Source organism: Gopherus flavomarginatus, chromosome 25 (assembly GCF_025201925.1).
Source record: "Gopherus flavomarginatus isolate rGopFla2 chromosome 25, rGopFla2.mat.asm, whole genome shotgun sequence".
NCBI classification, from domain to species: Eukaryota; Metazoa; Chordata; order Testudines; family Testudinidae; genus Gopherus; species Gopherus flavomarginatus.
Window position 1 is genome coordinate 13,764,385 of NC_066641.1, and position 11,199 is coordinate 13,775,583.

Consider the following 11,199-nt stretch of genomic DNA (forward strand, 5'->3'; position numbering starts at 1 on the left):
CCCAGCAGGGAAGCCAGGCCCCCGCCAACGAGAGTCTCAGAGGCGGGGGGCGTTTCCCACCACCCCACACGCTGGCGGCCTTCGGCAATCAACTGCCCCGCTCCCCAGTGACCGCGGGGTTTATTCTCCACGCGCTGGGGGGATCCCAAGGCGGCTAGTCAGCGCCCCCGAGGCACCTGCCCGGACCGTGCTCGGGCAGCAGCACCGCCTCGCGCCCCCCCCCCCTTGCACCAACTTTGCTAGTGTCAGACCCCGCCGGGAGCCCCCGGGCGCGGCCCCTCCGAGGAGCTGGGGGGCGGGGCGGGGCTCGGAGCAGGGGCCGCTGCGCCCCCCGGGGCACGGGACCGGGACCGGGACCGGGACCGGGACCGGGACCGGGACCGGGACCGGGACCGCCTCACCCCCCACCCCCCGCGCCAGCCTCACCTGCGCCGCGCTCCCTGCTCCGCCCGCTGCTGCCCGGCACTGGCGCCCGCCCCGCTCGCACCCAGCGAACAAAAGGCGGGCGGAGCAGAGCCCGCAGCCCAGCCCCGCCCCATCCCCTACGGTCCCCATGGACACAGGCCCCGCCCGCTCAGCGCCGCCCATTCATTGGCCCGGTCGCCCTTCCCTCACCCCGGCGGGGGCGGGGTCTCCGCCGCCACCTGGCCCGCTTGACCGCCTCCCCATTGGCCGCCGCGCGAGCAGAGGGCGGCCGGGCACAAGGGCCGGACGCGGATTGGCTGCTGGCTGGGGAGCTGGGAGGCGATTGGACGTCAGGGATGGCAGTCAGGGTGGGGGGAGGCTGGGGAGGGTGTGTCCCTAAGGCAAGTGGGGAGGTGCCCACCTGGATGAGGTCATGCAGGTGAGGGAGGAGCCTGCGAAGGGGGGAGGGGCGGGAGCAGGGGAAAGCCTGGGGGCGGGGAGGTCTGGGCTAGAAGCTGGGGCCTGTTCAGCCCCCTAGGAACATCCCCTGTGCACCTCCAGCCAGCTCCCCCGGAGCCCCCCACTCCCCGTGCACCTCCAGCCAGCTCCCCCAGAGCCCCCCACTCCCCAGCAGGACCCCCCCACTCCCCGTGCACCTCCAGCCAGCTCCCCCAGAGCCCCCCACTCCTCGTGCACCTCCAGCCAGCTCCCCCAGAGCCCCCACTCCCCGTGCACCTCCAGCCAGCTCCCCCAGAGCCCCCCACTCCCCAGCAGGACCCCCCCACTCCCCGTGCACCTCCAGCCAGCTCCCCCAGAGCCCCCCACTCCTCGTGCACCTCCAGCCAGCTCACCCAGAGCCCCCACTCCCCGTGCACCTCCAGCCAGCTCCCCCGGAGCCCCCCACTCCTCGTGCACCTCCAGCCAGCTCCCCTAGAGCCCCCACTCCCCGTGCACCTCCAGGCAGCTCCCCCAGAGCCCCCCACTCCTCGTGCACCTCCAGCCAGCTCCCCCAGAGCCCCCACTCCCCGTGCACCTCCAGGCAGCTCCCCCAGAGCCCCCCACTCCTCATGCACCTCCAGCCAGCTCCCCCAGAGCCCCCCACTCCTCGTGCACCTCCAGCCAGCTCCCCCAGAGCCCCCCACTCCCGAGCAGGACCCCCCCCACTCCCCATGCACCTCCAGCCAGCTCCCCCAGAGCCCCCCACTCCCCATGCACCTCCAGCCAGCTCCCCCGGAGCCCCCACTCCCCGTGCACCTCCAGCCAGCTCCTCCAGAGCCCCCCACTCCCCGTGCACCTCCAGCCAGCTCCCCCAGAACCCCCCACTCCCCGTGCACCTCCAGCCAGCTCCCCCAGAGCCCCCCACTCCCCATGCACCTCCAGGCAGCTCCCCCGGAGCCCCCACTCCCCGTGCACCTCCAGCCAGCTCCCCCAGAACCCCCCACTCCCCGTGCACCTCCAGCCAGCTCCCCCAGAGCCCCCCCTCCCCGTGCACCTCCAAGCAGCTCCCCCGGAGCCCCCCCCTCCCCGTGCACCTCCAGTCAGCTCCCCCAGAGCCCCCACTCCCCGTGCACCTCCAGCCAGCTCCCCCGGAGCCCCCCACTCCCCATGCACCTCCAGCCAGCTCCCCCAGAGCCCCCCCTCCCCGTGCACCTCCAAGCAGCTCCCCCGGAGCCCCCCCTCCCCGTGCACCTCCAGCCAGCTCCCCCAGAGCCCCCACTCCCCAGCAGGACCCCCCCACTCCCCGTGCACCTCCAGCCAGCTCCCCCGGAGCCCCCACTCCCCAGCAGGACCCCCCCAACACACTCCCCGTGCACCTCCAGCCAGCTCCCCCAGAGCCCCCACTCCCCGTGCACCTCCAGGCAGCTCCCCCAGAGCCCCCCACTCCCCGTGCACCTCCAGCCAGCTCCCCCAGAGCCCCCCACTCCCCAGCAGGACCCCCCCACTCCCCGTGCACCTCCAGGCAGCTCCCCCAGAGCCCCCACTCCTCGTGCACCTCCAGCCAGCTCCCCCAGAGACCCCCACTCCCCGTGCACCTCCAGCCAGCTCCCCCAGAGCCCCCACTCCTCGTGCACCTCCAGCCAGCTCTCCCAGAGCCCCCACTCCTCGTGCACCTCCAGCCAGCTCCCCCAGAGCCCCCCACTCCCCGTGCACCTCCAGGCAGCTCCCCCGGAGCCCCCCACTCCTCGTGCACCTCCAGGCAGCTCCCCCAGAGCCCCCACTCCCCGTGCACCTCCAGCCAGCTCCCCCGGAGCCCCCCACTCCCCGTGCACCTCCAGCCAGCTCCCCTGGAGCCCCCTACTGCCCCTGCACCTCCAGCCAGCTCCCCCGGAGCCCCCACTCCCCGTGCACCTCCAGCCAGCTCCCCCAGAGCCCCCCACTCCCCGTGCACCTCCAGGCAGCTCCCCCAGAGCCCCCACTCCCCGTGCACCTCCAGCCAGCTCCCCCGGAGCCCCCACTCCCCGTGCACCTCCAGCCAGCTCCTCCAGAGCCCCCCACTCCCCAGCAGGACCCCCCCACTCCCCATGCACCTCCAGCCAGCTCCCCCGGAGCCCCCACTCCCTGTGCACCTCCAGCCAGCTCCCCTAGAGCCCCCCACTCCCCGTGCACCTCCAGCCAGCTCCCCCAGAGCCCCCCACTCCCCAGCAGAACCCCCCCACTCCCCATGCACCTCCAGCCAGCTTCCCCAGAGCCCCCTACTCCCCGTGCACCTCCAGCCAGCTCCCCTAGAGCCCCCCACTCCTCGTGCACCTCCAGCCAGCTCCCCCAGAGCCCCCCACTCCCCAGCAGGACCCCCCCACTCCCCATGCACCTCCAGCCAGCTTCCCCAGAGCCCCCTACTCCCCGTGCACCTCCAGCCAGCTCCCCTAGAGCCCCCCACTCCCCATGCATCTCCAGCCAGCTCCCTTAGAGCCCCTCACTCCCCGTGCACCTCCAGCCAGCTCCCCCAGAGCCCCCCACTCCCCAGCAGGACCCCCCCACTCCCCATGCACCTCCAGCCAGCTTCCCCAGAGCCCCCTACTCCCCGTGCACCTCCAGCCAGCTCCCCCAGAGCCCCCCACTCCTCGTGCACCTCCAGCCAGCTCCCCCAGAGCCCCCCACTCCTCGTGCACCTCCAGCCAGCTCCCCTAGAGCCCCCCACTCCCCGTGCATCTCCAGCCAGCTCCCTTAGAGCCCCTCACTCCCCGTGCACCTCCAGCCAGCTCCCCCAGGGCCGCCCATTCCCCAGCAGGACCCCCCCACTCCCCATGCACCTCCAGACAGCTCCCCCAGAGCCGCCCATTCCCCAGCGGGACCCCCCCCACTCCCCGTGCACCTCCAGGCAGCTCCCCCAGAGCCGCCCATTCCCCAGCAGGACACCCCCCACTCCCCATGCACCTCCAGGCAGCTCCCCCAGGGCCGCCCATTCCCCAGCAGGACCCCCTGCACTCCCCATGCACCTCCAGCCAGCTCCCCCAGAGCTGTCCATTCCCCAGTAGGACCACCCCCTCCCCAGACACCTACAGCAGCCCCACGTCAGCCCCCATGACCCCCCACCTCTCCCCAGACACCTACAGCAGCCCCACTCCAGCCCCCATAACTCCCCCAGACACCTACAGCAGCTCCACTCCAGCCCCCATAATCCCCCCTCCCCAGACACCTACAGCAGCCCCACCCCAGCCCCCATAACACCCCACGGTCCAGTTAATAACCATGGGGGTCACCTACCTGTGAGTGAAAGGGAGACGCAGGCTGTGCCTAAGTTAGGACTTGGAGATGGAACTCACAGTGGGCAGCACCCACGGCTCCCTCCTGGGTGGCTGCACGTGGTTTAGCTGTTTGAGCGCAACAGGCCATGCCACGTTCAATAACCTTATGCTCAAACTCCTGCCTTGGCTACTCCACTCCCAGTTCAAAACTGCCTTTTTTATTCTGCAACCCATAGGTGCACTAGCTCCAGCTAAGCGTGATGACTTTCTTGGCTCCCTTCTCTTCATGTAACATTGGTTTCCCTTCTGGCCCCAAGTTCCCAAAACAATCCCCCAAGCCATATGCAAGAGCCTTCTCTTCTGCCTCTCCTCCTGCCTGCACCAGGTTCCTTGTGTCACTCCATTTCTCTCCTGACATCCTGTGAAAACATTTGTTTCTCCCTTGCATTCCCTGCAGCACAGCACAAACCCAGACAGGAACAACCGTGCAACCAATTTGACAGAGGAGAAATTGAAACGGACTCACTTTTCTACTCCAGAGTCCCGGGGTCGACAAAAACGATATTTCCTCCAATGATCAGAAATGATAAAAGACTTCCCATTAAAAAGCAGTGAGGAGAACCTGTGCCTGGCCTGCAGGGAAAGGAGCGAGTTGATAGGAAGAGCATCTCACAGTTTAACACCCGGCCACCATCATGGACAGAAGATAACCCCCAGCAGCTTCCAGATACTTGCTACAGCAACCAGGGACCCAGACCTGAGGCTTCTACCTCAATCACTCTTCGATAACCCTTTGTCTGGCTTGAAACACCGATAACATATCTGAATTTGAAATATCTTGGGACTTGGATTCTTGACCTCTTTGAAGTGTTTGCAGAGATACTGTGTGTCTGAAAGCCTCTATAGCTAACCAGTGGTGACACGTGTCACATTAAGAACTGCCAGAAAGGGAAGAAGGTGGGATGATGATACATTTCTTATTGTTACAAGAAAATAGCAGAAACCTCTGGCTGGGGGTTAAGAGTGAGACCTGAGATCTGCTCCTTGCTATGCCCCAGACACCTTCAGGAGTCACTTGAGTCAAAAGTGGCCTCTGAGTTTGGGGTTCTCTGCTTGGGGCTAATTTTCAGAGGGGCACTGCTCCAATTAACGTCATTAGAATTGTGATCAGCACCTTTGAAAATGAGGCAAAATTGTCACAAGTTGGACACCTGAGATCACTAGCCACTTCTGAAATGTTCCACTGGTCACTGTTTCTTCTTCAGGTGAGAGCACTCACCTGGCCCCCGGGGGAAAGGGCAGGCTTTATTCCTTTACTGCTGGAGTGTGCTTTGAGATCCTTGGCTGGAAGGCATTATTAGAAACACAAAGTATTATGTTTATTATCATTTCTTAAGTATTATTATTATTGGAATTAATGCATGTTTGTAAAGAGCTTTGAGGGCTTCAAATGAAAGATGCCAGAATAGAGCAAAATGTTATTACCGAGTTACTCATTGTTTGCAAACACTGGAAACAAATATAGACACATTATAACTAACTAGCCCTATCTATGGCTAAAGGGACCATCACACCACTCTGAAGAAAGCATGGACATGCCGGGCAGCCCTGGCTGAAGGAGTGTATCCCCCAGGAGCTGCACACAGATGGTTGCAAGACAATGCATTTGAGTCCTGATATAACCAAGAGCTGGTTCCTGGAAGCCAGGAGTATCACAGCCAAGTTGCAGGTCGTCTGATGGGAGGGAGCTTAACAGCTCAGCGACCCAGAAGGCAAAGGAAACACCTCTGCTCCCATCTCCTTCCATCTCCATTCAATTACGCATTTTCCTTTGATTTTTACACCCTCTGGTTGAGTCTCGTGTTTCCCCCTCCTCACACACACACACAACATGCTGTGGATCAGGCCCAGATTTCAGTGTCAGCGGGGATCCTCCAGCTTCACACTGCAGTCACGGAAATCACCCTTCTCTGTATCACCCTCAGTGCCCATTTCTGATCTCTCATTACACCTTGCCTGGATGCAGCCCACTGATCTGCCTGATGTAATCACCCCACCCTGTGCCCCCCTCCTCTCTCCTCATCCATCCACGGTCACCTGGGGGGGGTCTGGATTAACCTTGTCCTCCGCCTGCAGGAGCTGCTGTTAACCCCACTCACCCTGCTGCTGATCAAATCCACCTCCTGGCTCCATGCACAGGCAGCCTGGTGTGATTGCTGCTCCACGAGAAACTAGAAGCCAAGTTTAACTGGGACAAATGGGGCTTTGCTGCTCTGCACTCAGGGTTTCCACTGGGCCATCTGTGCACAAGACCAGGTTCTTCTGGGGAAAAACAGGAGCAGAAAAGATCTGGCTCAATCAGATTAAGCAGAGTACTCAAACCAAAACCCAAGAGGCCTTTTCTGCGCATCAGAAAGGTGTCCGGGAGGGGGGAATAAGTAAAGGGGGCCCATGTCCTTTCATCACCCATAACGAATTCACCAGCCAGAGGCCCGATTAGCCCAGCTGCAGCCAGAAGGAATGGACTTGAAAGGCCAGCTTTGGGGTTTACCTGCCCCTGCTTTGGAAAGAAGGCAGGAGAGCTGGGAACTAACGGGTGAACCACACATCCAGGTCCTGCCCTCCAGCACAGCTGCCTCCCCTCTCCCTCCCTCGTGGGACGGGTCAGTTATTGGGACTGCTTTTCCTCTCCGTGTTACTTACACCGTCACCCTCTCATTGCGGCCTGTCAGCGCTGTCGCTTCTCACCCAGCCGCCTACCCCTCCTTGCTGCCCTGGCACCACATTACCGGACTGGCAAAAGTAACAGGTGCTGGCCAGCTCCTGGGGTGGGTTTCCCGGTCTGTAACTCCTGCCCAGGGATTAGGGCACAGACTGGCCTCCTGCATTCAACACGACTCGAATAACACAATTATCTGCCACTGCCAGTCCCTCGGCAGCTCCTTTCCAGCCACCAGGAGAAGGGTTATTATTAAAACTCCATTTCCTGAAAGTGCTTCCAGGCTTGGTTCGTACCCCCATTAAAAATATCAATGCACCGCGCTTTCTGAAAGCCATTCGTGTGACAAGCCCAGCTGCACTTCCCTTCAGTTCCCTCAGCACAGCTCAATTGACGCCGCTAATGCACAGCGGCTACGGTTTGCAGCTGTCCTATATCTAAGGGCTGTCGAAATAATGATCAGCTCAGAGAGTCCTTCTCCCCGCATGGCAAGGCAAGGAGACAGGATGCCTGGCCAAGGCCGTTCCTGAGTGCCCTGGACCATCCCCCATCCCAAGGACAATCCCCTCAGCAGCATAGACAGCGTCTGTGGTGATCCAGGGCCAGGGGAAGCAGGAATCGACTTTATTTGCGTTGTCCCGTACAGCAGCACTAAGCGGGCGCAGAGCAGAACGGGCACAGCTGACACTTGCGTTGCACACGGCGGCTGGGAGCTCTGCGCCACAGGAACAGTGTCTTGCCTTCATGTTTGTACAGTACCTGGCGCAGCAGGGTCAGGTCCATCGCGGGGGCTGCTGGGTGCTGGACCAATACAAACAGCAACAGGGTGTCTGGCCACAGCACCTCCGCGGCCCCTCACGGGATTAATACAGACAAGGGGCCAAACCCAGCCCTGCTGTAAAAGGGGGGCAGCAAAGTGTCAAGGCCGCCAAGATGTGTCTGTCCCTGAGAGCAAAGTCACCCCCATCCTTCCCCTCTGTCTGCTAATGACCCTGGGGCTCTGCAGAGTCTCACCAGGAGCCCCCCCAGGACAAGGGCTGGGTCACTTCCGGCTTGTGGGAGGCTCCTGGCACGACTCTGATACGGGGGATTTTTTTGAGCAAATCCAAAAAGTGGAATTACAGCTGATTCTCCCTGGGCACCTCACATGCCCGTCCCTGCACTCCAGCCCCGTGCAGTGGGCAGTGCCTGCGCTGGCTCTGCCGTCCCTCTTCTCCCAGCACAACCCCCACTCCTGCCACGGGGAACAGAGCTGAGCAGCATGAGAACCAGGCCACGAGCGCGGGGCCCTCACCTGCTGAGTGCAGCCTGTGGCAGGGAGAGACACGCAGGCGCCCCGCCCCGGCCCTGCTTTAAAAGCTACAGGGATGGGCTGGGGAGGTGCCATGGCCACCTCAGCTCACAGAGAAGAGGCCTCCACTGACCAGGGGCAGCTGGAACCATTTCCTTGGGAGGCCAGAAACCCACAATAATGCCGAGTATCTGAACAGGAGTGAGCACCAGGCCCCTGGGGATCAGGCCCAGTTCTGGCCCCGCTGCTGCTTTTGGAGATTCCACGACGAGTCATTTGAAACCAAAATCTGTTCCTGTGCTAAACTGCACTTTCCTCCCTTGTGTGAGCCGGGCACGGTGAGGAAGGGCTGCTCACGCGAGTTGGCTGGTGCTCTCCAGCTTGTTACCGTGAGCTCTGGGCTGCACGCTCTGGTTTGTTATTCTAGGGTTGCCCAGGAGCTCTGGGATTATTAGTGGCAGGTCCCTGCAAAGTGCAGAGCAGAGCAGTCACCCCAGCCAGGCTAGGCTGAAAGCTTCCTGCCTTGTAAACGTCCCTGGCCCTGAGGTGTGGTCACCTCCACACCCAGGTAGCACCAGCTGAGATTCACCTGAGCTGGTGCCCAGGTTGCAGTGAGCTGGAAAAGCACCCAACCAGGCTGTAGGAGTGGGGGGTGTGCCCAGGGGAGCTGCAGACACTGGGATCGTGGCCCAGTGGCAACCCTACAATAACAAATGATGGGAGGGGCACTGGCTGGACTAGGGTCAGGAGGGCTGGGCTCAATTCCTGGCTCAGCCAGACTCACTGGGTGAGTCATTTCATCTACGACAGGCCTCAGTTCCCCATCTGTAAAATGGGGGTGACACTTCCCTGCCTCCTGGGGTGCTGGGAGCGTGATGAAGCCAGGTAAGTGCCTAGACAGAGAAGGGGGCAGGGCCATCCACCTCTGCCCACAGCTACCCACCACTCCCCAACGCAGGAGCAGAGGAACCGCCAGGAACGCTGCCTGCCCCTGCCCAGTGTGCAGCGCAGCGAGAAATCCCTGGATTTCACATGAACCCCGCTGGTCCAGGAATAAGCTGCCCTGGGTCGCAGCACCAGGAGGGAGCTGAGAACTGTCAGGCACCCCAGGTCCTTTGTGCTTTGCTTTTCTCTTCACAGACCAGGCCGGCCGATTTCATTTCCTGTTTCTTGCTGGTTACACTCCTGGCTTCCCAGGAACAGCAGCAGCCTGGCACCGACCGCAGCCACGCTGAGGGGGGAGCATACGCCCACCCCCCTGACACTCAACAGCTGGAGTCCAGTGCCCCCCTGCAAGCTTTCACTGCATGGCAACTGGGCAGCCTGAGCCAGCTGCTGGATCCGGGCCTCAACACCCTCCCACTTATGCTGCTGTAAATCAGGAGTAACCCCACTGCTGGCAATGCCATGGCACTGGGGTAAAGCTGGGGTGAGGGCAATCCGAATCTGGCCCAAGGGGCAGCATAATGGTTGGCTTTGGAGCATCGCCCCTGATCTGCGCCGCGGTGAGAGGAGAACCAGACGGCCTGTGGTTTTCAGGTCTCTTGCCACACCCAGGCACACGCAGTGGCTGCTGGCTGGGTGTGGATCAAGCTGATCCCTGGAGCCCGAGTCTGGCCACGTCCTTGCAGAAGGGCGGGCTCCACGGGGCACGGGGCCTCGCTCTCTGGCCCTTCCCCTGTGCAAATCGAACCCCCCAAAAGCCCCACCACAGGCCCCACAAGGAGATGGGGAAGCAGGGCGCCAGCTCCATGAGCGTCGCACATCATCCCCAACGCCTGCCTTTGCTGGAGCACAGAGTCAGTCGTAAATATTTCAGCAGTGCATTAGGTGCAGTCGATTTCAGGGAAGTGTGCGGCCAATTCATCTATAATTCACCGGCTCAGCCCTGCAGCCAGAGCCGGGCTTGGTCCCTTGAAGCGTTACTGTTTATTAATAACGTGTACTGGAAAGGAAAGGGAGGAGGAGGCTGCACTAACCTGGTAGGTCTCACCCCTGCACTGGGCTTCTCCCCGGCGCTTCCGAGCCTGACAGGCAGGGCTGGATTTACAGACACGACAGTTGCCTGCTTCCTCCAGCCCCCAGCCTCCCGGGAGACACCCTAACACATCCCCTCCCCCATATCGGGAGGGACCTTAGCGGTCAGCAGAGCCCAGGGCTGGTGGCATCCTAGCCAGGCCAGACAGGCACAAGGGAGACTGGTTTCTGCAGGGGGTAGAGCAGGGGAGCTAGAACTCCTGGGCTCTGGTCCTCACTGCGACGGTCCAGCGCGGCCGGAGCTCAGGACAGGCACTCGCCTCCCCAATTCGGGGGTGCCAGGATGGCGGGGGGAGGGAAGGGGTTTCTGACTAAAATGAAAAATTATTTAGCAAGGGAAAGTATTAATTACAGCTCTGCCAGGGCCCCTCAATCTCGCCCCGCAGCCCCTGCTAGCCCAGTCCTGGGCTCCCCCCACCCCAGCTCTGCCAGAGCCCCTCAATCCCACCCCGCAGCACCTGCTAGCCCAGCCTTGGGCTCCCCCCCACCCCAGCTCTGCCAGTGCTCCTCACTCCCGACCCGCAGCCCCTGCTAGCCCAGCCCTGGGCTCCATCCCACCCCAGCTCTGCCAGTGCCCCTCACTCCTGACCCGCAGCCCCTGCTAGCCCAGCCCTGGGCTCCATCCCACCCCAGCTCTGCTGGTGCCCCTCACTCCCGACCCACAGCCCCTGCTAGCCCAGCCCTGGGCTCCCCACAGCTCTGCCAATGGCCCTCAGCCTTGTAGCCAGCTGCCCGCAGCTATTGGAGGCAGGAAGGCACTTTGCATGCAGCTCGGAGGCTGGATATACCACAGCTCCGAGTTTGCACAGAACCAGCTGGCCCTGAGCCTGAGGGCACCTTGCGTGTGGTGCTATGGGATGAACAGAGCTTGCAGAATCACTTGTGCTGTGTGTGGAGGGGCTGGAAGGGGGGACACAGGGATGGAAGAGGGAGGACCTGTCACACCAGAAGCTGCAGGGGCTAAGGCCTTCCCGGTTCCAAGTTTTCTCCCTCAAACTGCCCATAAATCGACTAAGCACCAATTCAAGCTCCAATCGCAGTCCTGTTGTAGCCCAAGCTGA

General features: G+C 62.3%; 1 protein-coding gene across 1 annotated transcript in view; it reads right to left on the minus strand.

Annotated features, from left to right (window-relative positions):
• Nucleotides 1-490, minus strand: part of JUP (junction plakoglobin) — a 49,991-nt gene extending 49,501 nt beyond the window's left edge. The window contains exon 1 of the mRNA XM_050935219.1: nt 427-490. The gene's annotated coding sequence lies outside the window, so the exon portion shown is untranslated. The remainder of the gene's footprint in view (nt 1-426) is intronic.
• Nucleotides 491-11,199: the final 10,709 nt, after the last annotated feature.